Raw genomic sequence first — 27,417 nt, 5'->3', positions numbered from 1 at the left:
TTTGTTATCTATTTGATTCTACTAATAATAAAGTACATAACTACTCAGGGCTCTTATAAGAGATTCTCATAAACAACTGCTGCGTATCACACAAATCAATGCATGTTTGCATCCCCCAAAAGGAAGTTGATAGATGAAGTAAGTGTGTGGCTATAGAGCTGGAATGAAATGTGAATACATTAGATGATCTTGTTGATTTTCTGGAAAATTAAAATAGAACAGTATACCCCTGTTAAGTCAATCTTATCTGAGCTGCCTTGTGACCATATCTACTAAAAATAAAACTTTAAGTTTGTGTATTTCATATATATTTTGCCCATAGCACTTGCCTTATTGTACATTTCATAACATTATTAAAATTCCTTAAATATTTGCAAGTCCTACATATTTTTAGTTAGCATAACCACACTGCTTTAGAATTAGATCTTTTTTTTTGTGGGAAAGTAGAATTACTTGTTACTTTGGTTTTGCTTGTGCTGGGGTTGTTGGTTTTCATATATTTTTAATTTTTTTTGTTTCTTTTAACTGGCATAAAATTCTGGGCTGTCCTTTTTCATACTTGAATGATAGCACTCCATTGTCTTCTTGCTCACATGGTTTTGACAAGAAATCTGCTCAAATTTGTATTCCTCAGTATTCATTGTATCTTTTTTCTATTATTTTTTAAGATTTTCTTTTTATCTTTGGTCTCTAGGAGGTTCAACATAATACGTCTCTCTGTGGGTTGTTTCTTTGTTCATACTTAACCTTTATTCTGTACTCTGAGCTTCTTGGATTTGTGGCTTAATGCTTTTATTTATTTTTTTTATTTTATTATGTTATGTTAATCACCATACGTTATATCATTAGTTTTTGAGGTAGTGTTCCATGATTCATTGTTTGCATATAACACCCAGTGTTCCATTCAATACATGCCCTCTTTAACACCCATCACCAGGTTAAGGCATCCCCCCAGCCCCCTCCCCTCTAGAACCCTCAGTTTGTTTCTCAGAGTCCATAGTGTTTCATGGTTCGTCTCCCCCTCCGATTTCCCCCCTTCATTTTACCCTTCCTACTATCTTCTTCTTTTTTTTAACATATAATTATTATTTGTTTCAGAGGTACAGGTCTGTGATTCAACAGTCTTATGCAATTCACAGCGCTCACCATAGCACATACCCTCCCCAATATCTATCACCCAGCCACCCCATCCCTCCCACCCCACCCCCACTCCAGCAACCCTCAGTTTGTTTCCTGAGATTAAGAATTCCTCATATCAGTGAGATCATATGATACATGTCTTTCTCTGATTGACTTATTTCGCTCAGCATAATACCCTCCAGTTCCATCCACGATGTTGCAAATGGCAAGATTTCATTCCGTTTGATGGCTGCATAATATTCCATTGTGTATGTGTGTGTGTGTGTGTTTGTGTGTGTGTATATATATATATATATATATACATATATATATATATACACCCCGCATCTTCTTTATCCATTCATCCGTCGATGGACATCTTGGCTCTTTCCATAGTTTGGCTATTGTGGACATTGCTGCTATAAACATTGGGGTACCTGTACCCCTTCGGATCACTACATCTGTATCTTTGGGGTAAATACCCAGTAGTGCAATTTCTGGGTCATATGGTAGCTCTATTTTCAACTGTTTGAGGAACCTCCATACTGTTTTCCAGAGTGGCTGCACCAGCTTGCATTCCCACCAACAGTGTAGGAGGGTTCCCCTTTCTCCACATCCCTGCCAACATCCGTCATTTCCTGACTTGTTAATTTTAGCCATTCTGACTGGTGTGAGGTGGTATCTCATTGAGGTTTTGATTTGGATTTCCCTGATGCCGAGCGATGTTGAGCACTTTTTCATGTGTCTGTTGGCCATTTGGATATCTTCTTTGGAAAATATCTAGCTTAATGCTTTTTATTTTTCAGAAAATTCTTGACCAGCATCTCTTCAATGTTTACTTCTCCCTGTTATCCCTCTTATCTCAATCTAAGATGCCAATTATATGTCTGTTAGAATCTTTAATATCTTCTTAAAGTTCTTAGATGCTCTTTGTTTTTTTGTTTTTCTTATTTTCAAGTTTTTCTTTGTGTTCAGTTTAAGTTTTATCTTCAAGTTCTCTGGAATATCAAGTCTACTGATAATATCATTGAAGACATTCTTTATCTAAGTTACCATTACTTTTTAAAAACTTCTAACATGGGGCACCTGGGTGACTCAGTCATTAAGCGTCTGCCTTCAGCTCGGGTCATGATCCCAGAGTCCTGGGATCGAGCCCTACATCGGGCTCCCTGCTCAGCAGGAAGCCTGCTTCTCCCTCTCCCACTCCCCCTGCTTGTGTTCCCTCTCTTGCTGTCTCTCTCTCTGTCAAATAAATAAATAAAACCTTTAAAAATAAAAAAATAAAGAAATAAAAACTTCTCACATGTCATTTTAGTTGTTACTTATAGTTTCCATTTCTTTGCAGATATTCCCCATTATTTTTGTATGTTGTCCATCCTTCCCAGTATAGCCTGTGTCATATTAATCATAGCTATTTTAAATTCCCTGTCTGAGAGTTCTAACACCTTGGTTATATATGAACCTCTTTCCATAGATTGCTTTGTCCATTTTGTCTCTTATTTCTTACAGTATTTGTTGCATAGTATTTAGATGAAACAGATTAAATTAGACTGAGCTAGTGTTTATGCCTCAAAATGAACATACTTCTTTTTCCTCCGGCTTTATTAGGGTATGAGTAACAAATAAACATCCTATTGTCTAAGGTGTACACCAACATGTTTTGATATACATATACATTTGTGAAATGATTCCCCCAATCAATCTAATAAAGCTATCCATCACCCCACATATTTACCATGTGTGTACATGCACGCGCACCTGTATGTGTGTTGAGAACACTTAAGATCTCTTTCAGCAAATTTTAAGTATACAGTGCATTATTATCAACTGTAGTCACCATGCTATACATTAGATCATCAGAACAAATTATGGGCATGCTTCCATTGCTAGAACTTTACTGTTGTCTTTGTGAAGATAGTCAGGAATCAAGTTGTGCTTTTGTTTTATTGTCACTATTATTAAAACCATTACACTACTGCCTTCAAATTCCTGTCCATGCATATCGTGGGGTTGGGTTAATGGAGATTTTTGCTCAACATTTCTATTCTTCTTTCAGCTTTAGGTTATTCTGGTGATTTCTTTCCTTAAAGAGATTACCTCTCCAGCATGGTGTCCTTGCCCTCAGGGACAAACTGCTATTTATTACTGCTACTTGTTAGTCTGCAGATGGATGCAGTGGTGACATTCTCTGTTATCCTCTTTCAATTTCAGACTTAGGCTGGTTTGTGTTCCTGGGTCTCAAATTTGAGACTTTCTCAGTAACACTGCCCCTCCTCTGTATGAACTGAATCTTTATGGTCTGGGATCAGGATAGTTTCTGTCCCTCTCTTATGTGTGGCCGGTCTTTTTTGTTGTTTTGTTTTGTTTTGTTTTGTTTTGTTTTCCTATTTTTCACTCCACCTGCATTGGATATTTTTTCCAGCTTAATGGTTGTTTACCATGGGAGAGCTAGTCCACTATTATTATTCTGCCATAAGCAGTAAAGTTAGAAATAACTGTCCATAGTTCAAGTAAGTCAAGCAACATTTGAGCATACAGATATATTATCTTATTTGAGCAGACCTGCAGATGTGTGTGTGTATGTGTGTGTTTAGAGCCAAAAAAATACACCACATAAAAAAAACCACATAGTAAGAATGATTAAAATAAAGAGTAAATAAAAACTATGGAAAGAATACCAAGGTTGTAAAGTTTAGTGTGTGTAAATATTTGCATGGCGTTTGGTCTGCTTTCTCATTCCATGGTGTAAACTATGAGGAAAATGACTTTTATTAAATTTTTATTATATTCAAGGTACCGTAAGAAGTGATTTACATAACTATTCATTTAATATTCTAAACAAAAGTATGTTGGATTTTCCCTAAATCATGTAATGGCATAGTATTTTTAGACCCGGGCATATGAATCTACACTAATGTATGAATCAGTTAATCTTTGAGGCTAGTAAAGAGCTAGCCAGCTGTCCATTATCACTGAAGTCATTGCAAGAAATCTGTTATCTCTTGGTGTTCTGTTAAATTTCACCCTTGGTTATTTCCCTTGTGAGGGTGGGGAACTATGCTCTTTTAACCCGTCCTAGGGATTCATGTTTTCTGGGTATTTGATCTGTCTTGTGGATCTTAGAACTGTTTTTAAAAGATCAGTTTCTCAGCTGAAACATTGTACTACAAAATGTATTGTTTTTCAGATAGAAAAAGCAGGGTAGAAAATAAGTAGGGTGGAACATTTGTCCCTCTTAATCAAGGCAAGATTAATGTATCCCAAATTGTGGTCTGTTTCATAGTATGTTAATCTCCACTCTGCTTTCAGTGGTAAAACTTGAATTAATTCTGCAGATTTAATAGATCTGTTTGAAGTCTCTTTATGTTTAGCTATTAATTTATATGCTTTGATAGTACACTTAGTTTCTTCAGTTTCTTATTATTTATGACTAACAAATTTTAAGAATTATAGGGAGAAAAAGCTGAATGGAACCTCTAAAAACAGAGATTCTGTATTTAAAGTTTTAAAGTCAGAATTTATCGCATATATGCTTTGCTGAAAATGTGGAGCTATATAGTACATTGAAATTCTCTAAAAAACATAGCTTAGCACATCCTTCTAAACTATAAGAGTCACTTTGTGAAGCAGAGATATATTTATTTTTAATACTTCAAATTGAAGTAACATGTGTTAGTAAAGTGATTTAGGAGTGCTACCTTAGTTGGAAAGGTTACTGTGATTCTTTTTGATTGATTCAAATTGTAATGATGCATAGCATTTAGGAGATGACCCACAAGTATACTGTTATTTTTTAAGTGATGCTCCAATTTATGTTATAGTTCATGGAAATGTACTTGACCTATTTTTACCATTTCTTAGAAGAAATAAAATATGTTAATGTTCAGCTGGCTATATAAATAGACTTTACTCTCTTCACATTTCATACTTACTTTGGTTTTTACATGACACCTTTTACACAAATAGTTCAAAATTGAGTAAGTAATGTCTAAGTTAGGTATATTATTTAAGACTCTGATGTAAGAATTAGTAAGAATAGAATCAAATGTCCAAGTACAGATATTTTTACTGTTTCTGTATCTTTACAAATCATTAATAAATAAAGATTGAATCAATTATGATTTCAGGATCAATTAAGAATAAAAAAGTAAGCCTGGATATTTTCTCAAATTATACATTATAGGTATGTTAGCCACCTTGAATGTGAAATAATATAGAGATAGGTTTAAGCCAAAGACCTACAGGGAGTTCTTTTGAGGATGAAACGGAGCATTTTATTTTTTTCCTTGACTTTATTTTGGAAGGATATTTTAATATACTAGTGTGTTATGAAATGCAAGCTACTCCATGTTTATTAGATTCAAACTGGAGGAATCAGGTCTTAGAAATAAAACATATTCCAATGGAAGAAGCAAGATCTAGGACAAAAAGGTGGTGAAGATGAAGATGACAGAAACTTACCACTCAATCAAGTGTCTCCAAATTTTTTACAAAAGTTGTCTTCTGAGGTGATTTGTATAGGTATATCAAAGAGACCATTTTCTGTTTCCGAGATAATTTCTTTGTGGTAATTGGAAGCTAATTTATTCATTCATTCATCATTCCTTTATTTCACAAACACTTATAATGAAATATTTACTTGTTTCAAAACAAATGAAACAAAATGATGAGATCTCTCCTCATTCTCATAAACATCTACTCTCCTCCTCCTCCAGGCTCCCACAATATACACATTTTAACAAAATGTCTCCAGGTGGGAGAATATGCCAGAATAAAAATCTTATGTCCATTCCATTCCTTCACACATGTCCCATTACAGAAGGTAAGAGCTTTATAGCAATATGGCAAATTGGAAAGATACATGAAGAGAAGTAATTTCAAAGAGCAGAATTGTTGATGTGGACATGGAGAGTATGTATACTGGGTTAATTTTTAGAGGAAGGTATGAAGAAGAAAGATTATCTTTCATGGCTTATGGGGACAATTTTGAAAATGTAGTGCTGGAAATATTTTTCATCTCTTTGTTTCCAATTGATGGAGGTCCTCTGAATACTCAGTGAAAATAGGTTGAGGAAATCTAGGTGGGAGAGGCAAACACATTCTCCCTTCCCTGAACCCAGTACCCTGACCCCAAGCAAGCAGACTGATCTCAGCTGAAAGATTGTGCTGCTATCCTGGAGAATATTTTATTGTATTTCTGGAAGCAGCAAAGGGAGACCATTTGCCCCTTTCAAAGTCCTCTGTGCCAGCAAACCTAGATAAATTTAAGTATGGTCTCTGCTTACACAACTTATTCTGAGATGACCACAGCAGATAAATTCCATATAATCAGAACATTTAACAGAAAAACAGCTCATTTCTAGGGTCCAGACCTCATGTAATCATTTGCTATTTTCAGGGACATGCACAGCAAGAACCCAAGACCCAAATACAAACAGTTCTTTTGTTGACATCATAGTAAGGAGTTTCCTCTGAACCTGTGATCTTGAAAAGGATATAGAAGAACCTTGAATCTGGGGCGCCTGGGTGGCTCAGTCATTAAGCGTCTGCCTTCAGCTCGGGTCATGATCCCAGGGTCCTGGGATCGAGCCCTGCATTGGACTCCCTGCTCCGTGGGAGGCCTGCTTCTCCCTCTGCCACTCCCCCTACTGGTGTTCCTTCTCTCACTATCTCTCTCTGTCAAATAAATAAATAAAATCTTTAAAAAAAAAAAAAAAAAGAACCTTGATCTGAGTGAACATTTATCCCAAATAGAATGAGGTTTTAAACATAAGTATCTGTGGGGCACCTGAGTGGCTCAGTTGGTTAAGCTACTGCCTTCGGCTCAGGTCATGATCCTAGAGTCCTGGGATCGAGTCCCGCATTGGGCTCTCTGCTCAGCAGGGAGTCTGCTTCTCCCTCTGACCCTCCCCCCTCTTATGCTCTCTCTATCTCATTCTCTCTCTCAAATAAATAAAATCTTTAAAAAAATAAACATAAGTAACTGAAATAAATGAACAACTTAAATATTAAATAGTGTTCAGTGGTAATTTGAAATCATTTAAAATTTTCTTACAGATACATTTCTGCAAATATAAGTTTGCTACTATAAATTTTATGCCTGCTGGATATTTTTTTAGTATGGTCACTAAGCTGAATTCCAGAGCAAAAAATAATGAAAAAGCATACTATATCAATCAGCTAGAACTGCCATCACAAAATATCACAGATTGGATGTCTTAAAGAACAAAAGTCTATTTTCTCATAGCTCTGAAGTCTGAACTCCAAGACCAAGGCAGGTTTGGTTTCTTCTGAGACCTGCTTCCATAGCTTGCAGATGGCCACTTTCTTGCTGTGTCATCATGTGGACCTTCCTCTGTGTGCATGTGCCTCTGGTGTCTCTTCCTCTTCTTATAAGGACAGAAGTCTAATGAGTTTGGGTCCACCCTTATAACGTTATTTAATCTTAAATTCTCCCTAAAGGTCTAATCTCCAAAGGAAGTCACATTAGGAGATAGAGATTCAACATAAGAATTTGGTGGGGAAAGGGAGGGTTTTTTGGGGGAGGGGGTATATAATTCAATCCACAACATATTCATTTCAAGCTGTTCCAAAAAAATAGAAATGGAAGGAAAACTTCCAAACTTATTCTATGAGGCCAGCATTACCTTGATTCCAAAACCAGACAAAGACCCCACTAAAAAAAAAAAAAAAAAAATTATAGACCAAGATCCCTAATGAACATAAATGCAAAAATTCTCAACAAAATACTAGCAAATCGAATCCAACAGTACATCAAAAAAAATCATTCACCAAGATCACGTGGAGTATATTCCTGGGCTGCAAGGGTAGTTCAATTCCCAAATCAATCAATGTGATACACCACATTAATAAAAGAAAGAATAAGAACCATATGGTCCTCTCAATAGAGGCAGAAAAGCATTTGACAAAGTATAGCATCCATTCCTGATAAAAACCCTCAAGACAGAGTGAGGATTGAGGGAATATATCTCAACATCTTAAAGGCCATATATGAAAGACCCACAGTTAATATTATCCTCAATGGGGAAAAACAGAGCTTTTTGTCTATGGTCACAAAAAAGACAGGGATGTCCACTTTCACCATTGTTGTTTAACATAGTACTGGAAGTTGTAGCCTCAGCAATCAGACAACAAAAAGAAATAAAAGATATCTAAATCTGCAAGGAAGAAGTCAAACTTTCACTATTTCCAGAAAACATGATACTCTAAGGAGAAAACCCAAAAGACTCCACCAAAAAATTGCTAGAACTGACAAAGAGAATCAGTAAATTTGCAGGATACAAAATCAATGTACAGATCTGTGGCTTTCTATACACCAATAATTAAGCAGCAGAAAGAGAAATCAAGAAATCAATCCCACTTATAAGTGCACCAAAACCATAAGATACATAGGAATAAACCTACCCAAAGAGGTAAATGATCTATACTCTGAACACTATAGAGCACTTATGAAAGAAATCAAAGAGGACCCAAAGAAATGGGAAAACATCCCATGCTCATGGACTGGAAGAACAAAGATTATTAAAATGTCTATACTACCCAAAGCAATCTCCACATTTAATGCAATCCCTATCAAAATACCACCAGCATTTTTCACAAAACTAGAACAAACAATCCTAAAATGTGTATGGAACCATAAGAGACCCAAATAGCCAAAGCAATCTTGAAAAAGAAAAGCCGAGCTGGAGGCATCACAATTCTGGACTTCAAGCTATATTACAAACCTATAGTCGTCAAGACAGCATGGCACTGGCACAAAAACAGACATATAGATCAATGGAACCGAATAGAAAACCCAGAAATGTACCCACAACTATATTGTCAACTATTCTTCGACAAAGCAGAAAGAATATCCAATGGGAAAAAAGAACATCTCTTCAACAAATGATGTTGGGAAACAGGACAGCAGCATGCAGAGGAATGAAACTGGACCACTTTCTTACACCATAAACAAAAATAAATTCAAAATGGGATGAAAGAACTAAATGTGAGACAGGAAACCATCAAAATCCTGGAGGAGAATACAGGCAGCAACCTCCTGGATGTTGGCCACAGCAACTTCTAAACCAGACATGCCACTGGAGGCAAGGGAAGCAAAAGCAAAAATGAACTGTTGGGACTTCATCAAGAATAGAAAGCTTCTGCACAGCAAAGGGCTCAGTCAACAAAACTAGAAGGCAACCTTCAGAATGGGAGAAGATGTTTGCAAATGACTTATCTGATAAAGGGCTAGTGTCCAACATCTATAAAAACCTATCAGACTCAACACCCAAAAGCAATTAATCTAGTTAAAAAATGGGCAGAAGACATGCATAGACATCTCTCCAAAGAAGACCTCCAGATGGCTAACAGCCATATGAAAAGATGTTCAACCTCACTCATCAGCAGGAAATACAAATTAAAACCATGATGAGATACCACCCACACCTGTCAGAATGGCTAAAATTAACACCACAGGAAACAACAGATGTTGATGAGGATGAGGAGAAAGGGAACCCTTTTACACCATTGGTGGGAATACAGTATGGAGGTTTCTCAGAAAGTTAAAAATAGAACTACCCAATGATCCAGCAATTGCACTGCTAGGTATTTCCCCAAAGGATACAAAAATACTGATTTGAAGGGACACATGCACCCCGATGTTTATAGTAGCATCAACAATAGCCAAATTATTGAAAGAGCCCAAGTGTCTATCTACTGATAAATGGATAAGAAGATGTAGTGTGTGTATGTGTGTGTGTGTGTCACACACACACACATACACACACGCAATGAAATAGTACTCAGCCATCAAGAAGAGTGATATCTTGCCATTTGCAATGATGTGGATGGAGCTAGAGTGCATTATGCTAAGTGAGATAATTCAGTCAGTAAAAGACACCATATGATTTCACTGACATGTGGAATTTAAGAAATGATGAACAAGAGCAATAAAAAAAAGATAGGCAAACCATGAAACAGACTCTTAATTATAGAGAACAAACAGGATTCCTGAAGGGGAAGTGGGCAGGAGGATGGGTAAAATTTGTAATGGGTATTAAGAATGAGGGCACTCATGGTGAGCACTGGGTATTATATGTAAGTGATGAATCACTAAATTCTACTCCGGAAACTAATATTACATTAGATATTAACTACCTAGGATTTAAATAAAATCTTAATTTTTTTCAAAGTTTAATTGGGGAGATTAATGTGATTGGTAGAATAATCATCCCTCAAGGATGTCCATATCCAAATCCCCAGAACCTATTAATATGTTACCTTACATATCAAGAAAGACTTTGCAAGTGAGATTAAGTTAAAGATCTGGAGATAGGGAGAATATCATTGATTATCCATGTGGGTCTAATATGATACCAAATTCCTTATAAGAGGGGGAGAGAAGGATCAGAGTAAGAAAAGGAGACAAGATGACAGAAGCTAAGGTTGAAGTTATGCACAACCATGAGCCGAGGGTTGCAGGCAGCCTCCAGAACCTGAAAAGGCAGGGGAATTAATTCTCTCCTAAAAGTTCTAGAATGAATACAGCCCTGTTGACTCATTCCAGACTTCTCATCTCCAGAATTATAATACAATTCTGTTGTTATAAGAAGCCACTAATTTTTGGTACTTTGTTAGAGCAGCAATAGGAAACAGATGCAGTTGACTTAAAAACAATGGTAATACATTTTGATAAATGTTATAATATGGGGAATGGATAATAAGTTGGTGGCAAAAGAAAAAAAATTAACAAGTCTTGCAGAGAGGGTGATCCTTGGGCAAAACCCTAAAATATGAGTCATAATTAGCTAAGGAAATATAAGGAGGAATGGCATTTTAGTTCTCTGTAAGTAGGAAAGAAAATAATTTCAGAAGAGAATTGATACACTGATATACAAGGAAAGGATTATGGGTTCTATTGGCAATTTTAGAAGTGTATGTCTATAGAGATTTAAGGGCAAAAATCTCAAGGCAGGGGCACCTAGATGGCTCAGTCTGTTAAGCATCTGCCTTCGGCTCAGGTCATGATCCCAGGGTCCTGGGATCGAGCCCCACATCGGGCTCCTTGCTCAGCAGGGAGCCTGCTTCTCCCTCGCCCTCTGCCTGCCTCTCTGCCTGCTTGTAATCTCTCTCTCTCTGTCATATAAATAAATAAATAAATCTGAAAAAAAGTGTCAAGGCATATTGGATTATGTGTAGAAAGTTTTTTGAAATATTTATTTCTCTGGGCCTGGTTGGAGTTGTGAGGGGATTACATATTCTAGATGGTCTCACGTCTTGTTAAAATAGATACTGCCTTCTGGAAAAGCAGCTTTAGAAGCCAGTTTTTGACTTCTCTAGACATGGGACTATGTAGAACCTAAACAATGGGTTAAAATATCATTGCAGGAGCTTTACCATCAGGCTGCGCAGTTTAAAACCTTCTACATATTGTGAGGTTTCCTCGAGTGCATTTTTTAAAAATAGCAAAGTAGATGATTCCTTCAAAAGGACATTTTTGGAGGCCTACTGAATAATACTTTTAAACACTCCTCTTGAGTGTTTTGTTGACTGGGAGAGAAATACTGATAAATAAAAAGAAAGAATAACATAAATTTGGAATGATTTTTATAACTTTATTAATATAAAATAAGTTGATACAAGGTGTAACATACATCTGTTTCCTTGAATCTAAGGCTCATTGTAATTCCTGAAATTGGGGTGTAAAGACATGTAAGAATAATAAATTGTATGCAACTATAATTGGCATTTTTTAAATTTCACAGTGGTATAAAAATATAATGGCAACTTAGAATCAGTGAATAGGGTAGTCCATTTCATCTCATTTTGATAATAAATAGAAAAATAAAACAAATTTCTTTTTTTAAAGATTTATTTATTTATTTTAAAGAGAAAAGGAGAAAGAGAACATTCGGTTGGTGGGGGGCAAAGAGAGAAGGAAAGAGAGTCTGAAGCATACTTTGCACTGAGCGCAGAGCCATGACCTGAGATCATGACCTGAGCAGAAACCAAGAGTCAGATGCTTAATTGACTGTGCCAGCCAGGTGCCCCAAAACAAATAACATACATAAAGCACTGACTCTGGGGACAGTCCTTACAGATGAATGAAATAATGTTGCCAATGAATAATGTGTGCATTCATAGAATAAATGCAGTATCTCAAAGTGATGACATTTCTGTGTGTCAAATCCTCAAACAAAGATCTATATCAATAAATAAAAACTGAAGCTTACCAATAATAGGAAAAAAAAAGAAAAAAAACAAACAAACAAGAATCAGCCATAAGGGAAAGTGTAATATTTGCACTCTTATTTGTATTTATTTTTTTTGTCCTAGATCATAAAGAACGAGCTAAAATGGACATCTGGAATCACCATGTTTAATCAGTTTGTCTTAAAAATGAAGAGCTTCGGATGAACATAAATAAGCCTAGAGAACATTTATTTTCACCTACTAGCAAAATTACAACAAAAACTTGGTTCACTGGACTCAGTTTCCTGTTTTTGTTCCACTCCATCACAGCGTTGCTTTTTCCACTCTACCAGGTGACAGCTTCAATCTGTCAGTATTTGCTGTGCTGTAGAGTTTCAGATGAACAGTGTGACTGATAAGAAAAAATAGTTAAAAAGGAACAAACTAAGGTATTTTAAACTGAGTTCACAAAGTCAAGGAAGCTAACAAAGTTTTTAAGATTATTTTCTATCGATTGCAGCATCATTTCTGTCCCTTTTCAAATATTATGAACAGTAAGCAAAAGAAAAAAAAGGTACCACAAATATACTTGAAATAATAATTGCTTTAAGTAAGCAATTTATTCTACTCTGCAAATACAATGTCAGTTGATGAATACTTTCCCTTTAGCATATTTCAGAGTTTGTAATCAGACTTTGAGAAGTCATTATACCTTCTCAAACAAGTATCAATTTCATTATATCTACACTGTTTGCAGTGCAATGAACAATAACATTAATATTACATTTTCCAGCATGTTAGAGTTAACAAATATTTTTAGGTACATTATCTTGTTTAATTTTCACCAAAGTAATGTAAGATGTCAAGACAGATATTATGACACTCATATATTAAAAAGAAGTTCTGATTCTCAACTGATAATGATTAAAATAATTCTTTTTTTCTTATGATGAAATCTTTTAAGATTTACTCTTAATAACTTTCAACTCTTCAGTATTACTATCATTGTTATGCCATGAAAAGAATCTATATATTTGGTGATGGATGTTAACTAGACTTATAAGAGTAATTATTTTGCAATATATATAAACATCAAATCACTGTATCATATACCTGAAACTAATATAATATGTGTCAATTATACCTCAATAAAAAATAAATAAATAAATTCTATTTTATATCTGTATATCTATGACAGCACAGTACCAGCTACCTAGTTTTATAGGAGGTGAAAATTTAATTTCTTTAGTTGTGGCTATAAAGTTATATGTATCCATAATATATGAAATTTCCATTTAATCTACATTCCTGTCAATACTTAGCCATGAGAGCACACACACATAAGCAGACGGAGGAGGAGAGAGAGAAATAGACAAACTGCTGAGCAGGGAGCCTGACATGGGGCTTGATCTCAGCACCTTGTGATCATGACCTGAGCCAAAGGCAGACACTTAACCAACTGAGCCACCAAAGCACCCCTTTACTTGCATTTTTTTTAAAGATTTTATTATTTATTTATTTATTTATTTATTTGACAGAGAGAGACACAGCAGGAGAGGGAACACAAGCAGGGGGAGTGTGAGAGGGAGAAGCAGGCCCCCTGCTGAGCAGGGAGCCCGATGCGGGGCTCGATCCCAGGACCCTGGGATCATGATCTGAGCCGAAGGCAGATGCCCAACGACTGAGCCACCCAGGCTCCCCTGCATTTTTTAATGGAAATACTGTTGAACACTATCTCATGTGTTTATTTGTCATCCATTTATCTTCCTAGGTAAAGTATCCATTCAAATATTTTACCCATTTAATTGTGGTTTTTTTTTCAGTTAAAGTTATACTAATAACATATTAGTATTAAGTTATTAGAATAGATAGATGATAGATGATTGCTAGATAGATAGATGATAGATAGATAGATAATAGATGATAGATAGATGATAGATAGATGATAATATATTCTGGAAATAAGTCCTTTATCAAATACATTATTTGACAATATTTTCTCCCTGTGGGTTGTCTTTTTTATTTTATTTTATTTTTTATTTTATTTTATTTTATTTCATTTCATTTTATTTTATTATTTTATTTTTTGACAATGCTTTTGAAGTGCAGAGGTTTTTACTTAGAAAAAATAATTTACCAATCTTTTGTTTATATTCTTGATGCTTTGAGGGACATATCTAAGAAACCTATGCCTACATTCTACAAACAGAGATTTCTTTCTTATGTTTTCTTCTAGTAGTTTAGAGAAGTAGCCACTAGACTTAGGTCTATGATGCGTTTCATGCTATTTTTTGTACATGTTGGATTAAATTTGAGTTTTAATTTTTCCATATGGATATAGATTTTTCCATCTCCATTTATTGAAAATATTTTTCTTTTCCTTATTGAATTACTTTGAGAACTTTGTCAAAAACCAGGTGACCATATATGTGTGAATGTATATCTGAACTCTGTTGTATTGACATCATTTGTTAAAATTATAAGTTTGTTGTTGTTGTTTGGTGTTGAGTTGTATAAGCTCTTTATATATTTTGGATATTAACCCTTTATCAGATATATCATTTGCAAATATCTTCTGCCATTCAGTAAGTTGACTTTTTGTTTTGTTGATTGTTTCCTTTGTTGTGAAAAAGCTTTTTATTTTGGTATAGTCCTAAAAGTAACTTTTAGGACTTTTTTGCCTGGGAGACACATCCAGGAAAATGTTGCTAAGGCCAATGTCTAAGAAATTACTATGTTTTCTTTAAGGAGTTTTATGGTTTCAGGTTTCACTTTTAGGGATTTAATCAATTTTAAGTTTATTTTTGTGTATGGTATAAGAAAGTAGTCCAGTTTCCTTCTTTTGCATGTAGCTGTCCAGTTTTCCCAACATTTACTGAAGAGACTTTTTCCCATTGATATTCTTGTCTCCTTTGCCATAGATTAATTGGCCATATAAATGTGGGTTTAAAAAATGGGCAGAGTTCCTGAATAGACATTTTTCCAAAGAAGACATAAAGATGGTCAACAGACATGAAAAGAAGCTCAATATCACTAAACATCAGGGAAGTGCAAATCAAAACCAAAATGAGATAGTACCTCACACCAGTCAGAATGGATAGCATCAAAAAGACAATCAATAGTGTGGAGAAAAAGGAACCATTGTGCACTGTTGGTGGGAATGTAAATTGATGCAATTACTGTGGAAAACAATATGGAAGTTCCTAAAAAAATTGAAAATAGAAACACCATACAATCTAGGAATTCCACTTCTGGGTATTTAACCAAAGAAAACAAAAAAAAAACACCAATTCAAAAAGCTATATACATCCCTATGTTTATTGCAGAATCATTTACAATAACCAAGTTATGGAAGCAGCCCAAGTGTCCATTCACACAGGCGAATGGATAAAGAAGATGTGATACACACACACACACACACACACACACACACACACACACACACAGGAATATTACTCAGCTTTAAAAAAAGAATGAGGGTTGCTGGAGTGGTGGGGGTGGGAGGGATGGGGTGGCTGCGTGATAGACATTGGGGAGGGTATGTGCTATGGTGAGCGCTGTGAATTGTGCAAGACTGTTGAATCACAGATCTGTACCTCTGAAACAAATAATACATTATATGTAAAAAAAAAAAGACAACAATAACAGGATGGGAAGAATGAAGGGGTGGAAATCAGAGGGGTAGATGAACCATGAGAGATGGTGGACTCTGAAAAACAAACTCAGGGTTCTAGAGGGGAGGGGTTGGGGGAATGGGTTAGCCTGGTGATGGGTATGAAAGAGGGCACGTTCTGCATGGAGCACTGGGTGTTATACACAAACAATCATGGAACACTACATCAAAAACTAATGATGTAATATATGGTGATTAACATAACATAATTAAAAAAATAGTAATGTGAAAAAAAAAAGAAAAAAAGAATGAGATCTTGCCTTTTGTGGCAACATAGATGGACCTAGAAGGTATTATGCTGAGTAAAGTAACTCAAACAGAGAAAGACAAATACCATATGATTTCACTTATGTGTGGAATCTAAAAATACAAAATAAAGAACAGATTCATAAATACAGAGAACAAACTGGGGTTGTCAGCGGGGAAGGTAGTGGCAGGAGGGTTGAAATGGGTTAAGGGGTTTGGGAGGTACAGGCTACTGGTTATGGAATGAATAAGTCATGGAAAGGAAAGGTACAGCATACAGAATATATTCAATGGAACTGTAATAGCATTCTCTGATGACAGATGGCAGGTGCACTTTTGGTGAGCATACCTTAATGTCTGTAGAGAGCTGTGAAATCACTATGGTGTACACCTGAAACTAATATTATCATTGTGTATCAACCATACTTCAATTAAAAAAAAACTATAAGATTGTGATACTTTTTGGAATATTTAAATTTCATTTTCCAGTTTTTTTTCTGCTAGTGTATTGCCCCTTTAAATTAACTTTGTATCTTTTGACTTTATTATAAATAACTTATTAGTTGTAACATTTTTTTGTACATTACTACAAATTCCCTACATAAAAAATGAAACCTACTGAAAATAGGGTTTTATTTCTTCCTTTCTGATTTTCATGACTTTTATATCTTTTTATTGACTTTTTGCATTGGCAAAATTTTATAGTGCATGGTTTAATAGCAATGGTAAAAAAATGGGCATTCAGTCATTTATTCTTGACTTTCAAAAAGCAGTTTTGGGGGAAAATGACTTAATAGTTTTTCACTAAATGTGATGTTAGCTGTAGGCTTTTTGTGGATGCTCTTTATCAAATCAAGTAAGTTTTCTTCTATTCCTAGTTTTCTGGGTATTTTCTCCTCCTCCTCCTCCTCCTCCTCCTATTCCTCCTCCTCCTCCTCCTCCTCCTCCTCCTCCTCCCCCTCCCCCTCCCCCTCCCCCTCCCCCTCCCCCTCCCCCTCCCCCTCCTCCTCCTTTCTTCTTCTTCTTCTTTTTCTTCTTCTTCTTTTCTGAGTGAAGGTTGAATTTTGTCACATGATTTTCCTGCATCTATTGAAATGACCATACCTTTTTTTTACCTTGTTTTATTACCAGACTGAATTATTTTGACTTTTGAATGTTCAGCAATTCTGCAATCTTGTAATAAACCTCAAATGATCATAATGCATTACTACTTTGATATATTTGTGAATTAAATTGGCTACAATTTTACAAGATCATTTGCATGTACAATAAATAGGGTTAGGTCCATCATTTTCTTATATATGTCTTTGGTTTTATATGATGATAATGTTAGGCTCATAAAATGAAATGGAAGCTCTGTTGTACTTTTCTAATTATTTCTGAAAGATTTTGTATATAATTGGAATTATTATTTCCTTAAAATTTTGTAGAATTCACCAGGGAGACCATTGTGGACTAGAGTTTTCCTTCTGAAAAAAAATTTTAAGATTTTATTTATTTATTTGAGAGAAAGAGAGTGAAAGCACACGAGTGTGGAGGAGGGGAAGAGAGAGAGGGAGAAGAAGACTCTCCGCTGAGCAGGTAGTCCACTGCAGGGCTCAATCCCAGGACCCCGAGATCGTGACCTGAGCTGAAGGCAGACTCCTAACCGACTGAACCACCCAGGCATCCCTCTTTCTGAAATTTTTAAATGATAAATTTGATTTATTTAATAAATATAACATTGTTGAAGTTATCTATTTCTTCTTGCTGAATGTTGGTGATTTGTGTCTTTCAGGGTAGCTGTCTATTTAACTAATTTATCAAACTTGTTTGCAATATGTGTTTAACATGTTTTTTCATATAAGAATTACACATTGCTTGTTAAATTTATTCCTAAGTATTTGATCATTTTGATGATATTGTAAATTGGGTTTTCTCTACCGTTATTTCTTTTGTTTATTGTTTTTGTATATGAATGCTATTGATTTGTGTTGCTAATTTCATCTTCTACAATATTAGCAACATCCAATGATTTCTTTTAAAATTCAGATGTTATGTTTTTATTTCTGCAACTTTCTTGTGATTATTTTTATATTTTTTATTACTTATGGATATATCCTATCTTTGCTTTCATTGTGTGTATGAATTATTCTACCTATGTAGATTATTCTACATATGTGTGTGTATATATATATTCTACTTATGTAGATTATTCTAAAGATATATATATCTATATATATATAGATGTATATAGATATATATATATATTTACCCATATAAAAACTACATAATAAGAGAGCTATTTTAAATTCCTAGTTTGAGGGGTGCCTGGGTGTGTCATTTGGTTAAGCATCTGCCTTTGGCTCAGGTCATGATCCCAGGTCCTGGGGATTGGTTCTGGTATGGAGCCACCAGTGGAGCTCCCTACTCCAGGGAGTCTGCTTCTCCCTCTCCCTCTGCCCCTCCCCCCTGCTCAGGCTCTCATGCTCTCTCTCTCTCTCTCTCAAATGAATAAATAAGAATTCTTAAAATAAATAAATTCCTGGTTTGATAGTCTCAGCGGCAGTGTCATTTCAAGGCTTGCATCCCTTTATTGTCTTTTCACTTTAGAATAGCTTGCATTCCTTTGTTTATTTGTATGTTAAGTAACTCTGGAATGTATTCTCTACTAAATTGTTTTTTATGTTGATTCAAAAATTGTTTATGGATTGTGTTAGCAGGCAATTAACTTGGTTGAACTCAAATTGAATACTCCCAAGTCTATAGTGGGCAGTGACTCTGATCACTTAAAAATTTTATATCACATGTGGAATTTAAGAAACAAGGCAGAGGATTATCGGGGAACAGAGGAACAAATGAAACAAGACAAAACCAGAGAGGGAGACAAACCATAAGAGACTCTTAATCAGAGGAAACAAACTGAGGGTTGCTGGAGGGGAGAGGGGTGGAGGGATGAGGTAACTGGGGGATAGACATTAAGGAGAGCATGTAATGTAATGAGCATTGGATATTATATAAGACTGATGAATCACAGACCTGTACCTCTGAAACCAATAATATATCATATGTTAATTAATTGAATTAAAATAATTAAAAAAAGAATTTGAAAGAAAAAAATTGAATGTCATAAATAGGTTTTCATTTATAAAATTAGTGGCTTTCTAAACAGTATGTTGGGGTGCCTGGCTGGCTCAGTCAGTAGACCATGTGACTCTTGATCTTGGGGTCATGAGTTCAAGCCTTACTTCAAGAGCTTACTTTAAAAAATAAAATAAAATAAAATAAACAGTAAAAAAATTATATCACAGAATTAAATTTGTACCATACAGGTCCTGATGCCCTTTATCAGGTCAAAGAAGTTCCCTTTTACTGAGAATTAGGATCTCCCCTTTTCTGGCAATTTCTCTTCTGATGTTTCTCCCTAATTATCCAGTAGCCCCAATTTATTGGCCTATTTACCCTAGCTTCTCCATCCAGAAAGAGGTTTGAATTTACTAACAAATTTCTATTATCTCTTTTCTTCCTCCTCTAAACCACACAATAAAGTGAACCAAGACAAAAACTGGAAGTTACGTTGTGTTGGTCTCTTGCTTGAAGTTTTGACTTCCTTCAGAAGTCTGCTTTTGCACAGCCTCCAGAGTACTTGTATAGTTGTGTTTTGTACTTTGTCTAGAGTTTATATCTGTTATTATCAGGAGATTCAGTTTGTTAGGAACTTATTCTTTTATATTATGAGCACAACCCTAACTTAGTAGATTTTTGAAAAGAGGTTAACTTTCACACTGTAATGACATCCTTCAGGGGAAGAGATAAAGCAAGTAAGAGACTTCTTGGAATTTGCATAATTATTGGTAAGAGTTTATGTTTCCATAAATGAGTTTGGATATTCAGGGTAATTTCAACCAAATCTCAAGAAGCAGTGACTCCCAGCTGATACTTATATTTAACTTATTTATTATAATATAAGGTATTTTAATGTCTCTCTACAGTGGAGAATATAGTCACCACCTTATAGATACAAAAAGGCTTAGAAAAGTAGTTGACAAACTCCAGGTGCCTTAAATAAAATTAATTGGATCCAAGATCCTTACTCTAGTTTGTATGATCATAATTCTTCTGGAGTATAAATCTCAAGTCATGAGTACAATTTCAGCTCAGAGATATAAAAAGATGGAAAGAACATTGTTCCAATCTTTATTTCAAGCATAAAACCTGAACAAACTAAAAATTAACAAACTTTCTTATACCAATCAGAAAACTGAGATCACAGGATAAACTACTAATGCAAAATTTGAAGAGAGACGGGTACCTCAAGGAATAAACAGCACCAAGAACAACTGTAGGCCTGGAGTTGATTCTGCAGCAAACCATACAAGGTGATAGGAAACTTAAACTAACAATGTTTAACTGATTGTTGAAAGTCCAGTATAACCTCGCTTGAGAGTGTGAGGGCTGTGGTTCTAAGACTTGGGAGCATTCCTGCCCTCTTACAGCTTTTCTTCCTGAATACCATCAGGATCTTACAAGGAAAACTGGGGAGAATCCATGTAAAGATTTCCCCTGGAGCTGGCTGGGGCCAGGAAAACAGTAACCACTGCTGAAATCTGCTTAGAGTTATCTTAAATATCTTCACTACAGGGAAAAAAAAAGGAGAACTCATTAAATCTGTATCCTGGGGCACTAAAGGGATTCTATTGTGGCTCGGGAGGAGAGTGGAGGCTCTCCACTAAAAGTTTACCCAGATTCATCTCCTCTACCTTCCTTAAGTAATGAAAGCCTTAAACTGAAGTTTAAAGAGCATCTGTTTCATAGCTTGAGAAAATTGGTAGGTACTCATTATAGTGGGTTAGTAGAATGAGGGGAAACAAAGCTTTGTTCCTAAAGGAGGGATGTGGGCTCTTACAAAGGCCATACTCAACAAACCTAGCTTTGTAGTTCCTGCTTAGAACTAGTTTTAATCAGAACTTTGGAGAAGACAATTGCTTCCCCAACCACCTCTGGTAACAAGTCTTTAGTAAAAATAACAGAGGAATACAGTTATAACAGAGAAATACAATATAACAGCAAGAGGTAGACTTTCCTTGGGGAGCAGGGCGATGAAAGGACCCAATCCAAGCAAGGAAAAAAAAAGCACGAAATAGTTCAAATCTAGTAATCAACCTGAGCAAAAACTTCAAACCCGGCCCAATCAATGACTAGATTAGTGAGATCCTACACTGAAGTCATACCAGAAGTAAAGTTTTCTTGTTTCCAAACATAAAAAAAGAATATTTACCATACTATATACTGTCTCATATAACATGTCCATCTTTCAGCAAAAATATTATGAGGCATTCCATAAGAGAATTTAAAAAATAGATTATTTTCAAATATAATTTTTAACTTACCTTGTGTACCAAGTGAATGAATTATTTTATTTATGATAAATCAGTTAATCATGTTAAAACAAGCTATACTATTTCTGAATATTGTTTAAAAACAAAATACAAAAACCTCTCATTTTTGTCAGAAGAGGACTTTGAGAGCACTTATTACACTGAGATTACATCTCCGTGTTTCTTGCCATTGTAATTGTCGGGTTTAGAGAACTAGCTTAAGCGCACTGATAATCTCAAGTGAGAGTTTGGGTGGGAAGTGGTATTTTACTTTGGGATGGAAGACTTAAAGGAGGACACATGTCAGAAAAATCAAAATATGTTTATGGGTATGAAAAGTTTTTTAAGAAGATAAATTATAAACAAATAATCAAAACCCTAACAAAGAAGCATCCTAGAAGCATCTGGGCTGCTTTTGATTCAGGATAGCCTGAGAGGAGTCCTCATCATCCAAATCACAGCAGAAATCATGTCATTGCAAAGTTAGATTAGAACTCTGAATTTTATGTGGCAAAGTTTTATTAAGAATGATACAAAAATATAGAAGGAGAGCATATGTTTTTCATATGCACTGGTGGAGCTTCAATGGGCTGCAGCTAAATTCTTCAGATGCTCCAGGGAAAATTCATAGTTAAACGCAGGTGATTCTACCTTAGCACAGTAAAAGATGTGCATGCATTTGACTCACTTCCTCTATTTTTTTAAAATATACATTTTAAATAAATTACTTGATGTCTTTTCAGGAGCATATGTTTATTTTATTTATATGTTTTTTTTAAAGATTTTATTTATTTGACAGAGAAAGACACAGCGAGAGAGGGAACACAAGCAGGGGGAGTGGGAGAGGGAGAAGTAGGCTTCCCGCTGAGCAGGGAGCCTGATGCGGGGTTCAATCCCAGGACCCTGGGACCATGACCTGAGCTGAAGGCAGACGCTTAACAACTGAGCCACCCAGGTGCCCCTGGAGCATATGTTTAAACAAACCCACAGAATTGTTACTTACTGCTACTCTCACCCATGAGCATTCCATTCACACCTATAAATACATATTTTGAATTTCACATTATAGCATTTTTATTTACAAAATTATTGGTGTTACAAAATCTAAAATAATACTGCCACTCAGTTTTTATTGAATTGTTGTTTACTCATTACAGATCCTCACTTTTCTTTACAAGTATTCTAAGAAAATATATAGAGAGAAGAATAGGTGTAGATATTATAATAATTATATGAAGTTACAAAACTCTCATCTTCAATAAATCTCAGAATACATTATACATGTGATCTGATTAAGTCTCAGTGTTTTGTTTTGTTTTTTTACATGAAGAGATCTCAATGATAGGTGTTTTTTCTTTCACATACTAAGATTCTTCCCTGTGATGTTATTCAGGATTCTAAACCATTCATGGAGGGTCTTCTTACTATATGGCAGGTACTGGGCTGTGGCTCAGAAATTTAAAAAAATAATAATAATAACATAATGTACAGATACAAAAAGTTATAGGCATATAAATTCACAGAGTTTGAAGAAAACAGAAAGCATTTTTTTTTTATTGTTTTTACATTTTTGAGAGAGGGGTAGGATAGAGGGAGAGAGGAGAGAAAGGAGAGACTGACTCCCTTAAGAATCCAGTGACAACTAAAAACCTTTGTTATTTGTAGCAATCTACATTTACAAGGAAGCCAGAAAGTCAGCATTTATTATTCTTTTATTTTTTCATGAACATTATGATTTAACATGTGTTTTGAATATAAGTAAGTCAAGCGCCTGATACAGAATTCGAATGGGCATAAGCTTATACCATGAATACTAAGGCCCCTCTCTCTGCCACTGGCAACACTCAATTCTCTATCTGAAACATATTTTCTGTTAATTTTTTTGTGAATCCATCCAGAAATATTCTCTTTAAATACAGACATATATGAAACCATTCTTTCATTGTTCACATCCATATTTGTGTTCTATGCACAGAAATTAGTGCCTTACATTATTTTTTGTCTTAAGAATATATTTTAGAAGTTATTTTAGATCAGTGCATACAGAGACACCTCACACATTTTTTTTTACACCACACTTTTTAATACTTTTTTATTATGCTATTGAGTGAGGTACCATGATGCATTTAACAGTCCCTCAGTTGATGGACATATAAATTGTTTCCAAGTGCTTGGTGTTGCAAACAATTATGTACTAAATATCTAGCACCCTATTTGGAGTGTATTTCAAGGGTAAATATCCTAGAGAGATGTACATTTCAAACTTCATAGATATTGCCAAATTGCCCTAAAAGACTTGCTATCAACTTTCATTCTATAAGTAGTGTATGAGAGTGTCTGTTTCCCAACAAAATATTTTTGTCTTTGCCAATCTGATAGGAAAAAAAAAAAACTGTTGCTTGTTGTGAGAGTTCTTATGATCTTTATAAGTATAGCCGAATGTCCTTTCATATGTTTATGATACTCTTTTTTTTTCCGTGTTGAAGTATTGGTCTTTTCTTATTTGTTTATGGACATTTTTAGACTACTATTCACTTAAGACCACAGCATTTCACTTTGGTGCTGCAGAATTTAACTTGGAATTTTTTTAAAGATTTTATCAGTAAGTCTAGTAGCCATAGAAAAACTCAATAATATTCATGGGCCATGACTGATTCTTGGTAACATTAAACTTTCTGGTGTGCTCAGATTATCATTGAATAGTGGAGCATTCTTGCCTGCTTGTGTTTTAGGCTTCACTGATCACAAAATTGTTTTGATCATATATCTCCTTATTTAGGATAATAGAAATTAATATTGATATACAGTAAAATTACTATGCTGGGAGAAAACTTGTTTCTCACATAAAATATTGTCTTGACAGCCCCAAATCTATAGTTGGTTAAAAAGGAAGCTGTCACAAATTAAACTTTTATACATAAAAATTTGGAGCTGATATAGGATTCTGTAATATCAATTATATTTCATAAGTATATAGGTATCTTCTTCAATATTCCCTTTTTACATATTGTATCTATCACTTGGTGTAACATTAATGTTTCCTTATAGCCCCTAACAAGTATGAGCTAATAGGGCAAGGCTTATATATGTGTCCAAAGATGGAACAGACAGACCAGCTGCAATTTTTCAAAAATGTTTTTTCCTAGTGTTAGAAATGGACAAATTGTGTCTCTCTAGACAATCAGGATAGAGTTTATGTAAACTTTCTGATAGCTAGAGCAGATCTGTATAAATTGGAAGATTACCATCAAGTATTCCTGGATAAAGTGAAATTGTAAATTGCCAGGGGACAATGAAAATAAACTAAACAATACAGATGCCTGTCTCTCCCTCCAACCCTTCTCTCATAAACAATACACTTGTTTCATTTTTCTCCTATATCTCCATTATCTGATCTTTCCATTCTTAATCTCAGTACTTTAGATGCACATTGGTATCTCTTATCTGATTGATGACAATAGTTCCTAAATTTTTCTGTATCCTATAATTTTGTATCCTTGATTCAGACTCCAATTGCAATTGGGGCTTCTTTTTAAAACTCAAATAAATGAAGTTCCTGTTCAAAACTTTGATTATGTGCCCATCCCCCAAAACACAGATTCAGAAACCAGAAATTACTAGTATGACATTCAAACTTCTCAGTATTTTGCATAACCTGGCTTTTCTCGTTAGAATTGGTTGTATCTTCCAATCAATCTCATTAATATAGGTTCACCAAACCATTTATCATTTCTCAATACATCCTGCATTTTCCTATTTCTGGACTTTGGTTCATGATGACCTGTCAGTCTGGAAGTCCTTTTCTACTTAGTAAAATTATACTTAAAAATAGCTAAACTTTTTTGGTGACTTACCATCCTAGGAACTATTTTAAGCATTTCACCATCAGAATACCATGAAAAAACATAGGTCCTATAATATATCTATAGATAGATCTATATCTATATCTATAAGCACTCTTCCTATTTTATAAATAATGAAATTGAAATATTGTGAAATTCATTAGTGTGGAATTAAATACAAAGAAGAATTTCAAAACCAACATTTTCTCTCTAGAGTTGGTACAGGAAAGACTGTGTCTTGATTATCTTTTAGCTTCCACAGCATGTCATACATTATTTGTACAGTACAGGTGCTAAATAAATGTTTAAATTGAATGTTTTATTCAAGTTATAATTTGGCCTTGAATGATCCAAATTAACTTAATTATCCACTTGAGAATGTCAGTGTTGTCTTGACCCATTTTTGTTGAGAATGTTTTTTTCCTTGAATATTTCTATTTTGACATTTATAGTCACAGCAGATGCTAATCCCAGAAATCGAAACAAAGGCAACCAAAGCACAGCAATGTACAGAGCAGTGTATGATGACCCCGAATGGTGGCAATTATCTAAAAGCGCAGCAGTTATTAAAGTGGCATGCAACCAAATTTGCTTTCCTTTGAGGGGAACTTAGAAAGTAAAAGTGAAAAGCCATAAATGAGAAAATTGACATTGAAAATGTAGAATACATGCAAACTTCAGTTTCTCTGAATCTCAAGTAGTGTGGTTAGAAGAAATTGGGAGACTATTTTTCCATGTAGTAGTCTTTATTTCATAAAGCTAAATTCTTTATCAAATTAATAACCATTTATATTTTAATCAAACAATACATAATATTAAAAGGAAACTGTTCACAGCCTTCATAGTTCTTGAGGCAATTGAGGGAGATGCAAATTTCAACTATGGACTAAAATTTACCCAATGGAAATGAAAATGGAAATGAAAATGGAAATATTAAAGATAAAAATTAAGGTGAATGGAATTTCTTTATCTTTTCCTAAGACTTGTAAAATTAAATTTCAGTGTTAGAAATGTATAAAATTTATATATCCATGCAGCTTTAACAATATAAAAAAGGTTCATTTGGTAGAAAAATGTATTTCTGTGTGGTACTTTTCCGTGTTAACTTTCTGAAGTAACTGTTTTGAATGTGATTATTCTTTAAAAGAATTGTATCATGGCTTTACTTACTGGTTAATATTATACCACAGTTTCTCAACCTCGGCACCACTGGCATTTTTAACTCTGTTGTATGGGGCTGTCCTGTGAATTATATGATGCTTAGCAGCATCACTGGTCTCTAAACACCAGATGCCTTTAGCATTCTTTAAGTTGTAATAACCAAAAATGTCTCCAAACCTTGCCAAATACACTGGGGAGGTGGGGAGTCATACTTAACCACCCACCCCCATTGAGAGCCACTGATTTGACTCATTGCCCTGGAAATTTTATATTAGTCATTCCAAAGGATTCCTCAAAGACAGCATGCTTTCAGGGAAGGAATTTGCAATCTGTACCTTTTTATCATTTCTTTTCTGTATTACTTTAAGGGTGCTTATCCTTTACCCCCCTTTGGCGCCAATACATTTCTTTTCTCCTATCTGCCATATATACCATGAGACACAATGCCTACATTTAATGCAGTACTAACTACATACTCAGACTCTTATGCTACAACTAGCTATATGTGGAGATCTTGCTGAATTCCAATGTAGGGAGGAATGGTTGGACCACAGCTCATGCTCTTGTCCTTAAACGGCACAGCAGCAGGAATTAGTGAAGCAATGCTACTTTGTGAATTCCTTCTTCTCAAGCATCAGCAACTGTTCATTCTTTTTTTCTTTTTTTAGATTTTTATTTATTTGACAGAGAGAGAGACAGCGAGAAAGGGAACACAAGCAGGGGCAGTGGGAGAGGAAGAAGCAGGCTTCCTGCCAAGCAGGGATCCCGATGCGGGGCTTTATCCCAGGACCCTGGGATCATGACCTGAGCCGAAGGCAGATGCTTA

This window comes from Eumetopias jubatus, unplaced genomic scaffold (genome assembly GCF_037043125.1).
Source record: "Eumetopias jubatus isolate StellerSeaLion01/CBP00866 unplaced genomic scaffold, mEumJub1_p1.0 scaffold_1, whole genome shotgun sequence".
In the NCBI taxonomy this organism is placed as follows: Eukaryota; Metazoa; Chordata; class Mammalia; order Carnivora; family Otariidae; genus Eumetopias; species Eumetopias jubatus.
Note: the sequence above shows the minus strand (reverse complement) of the source record.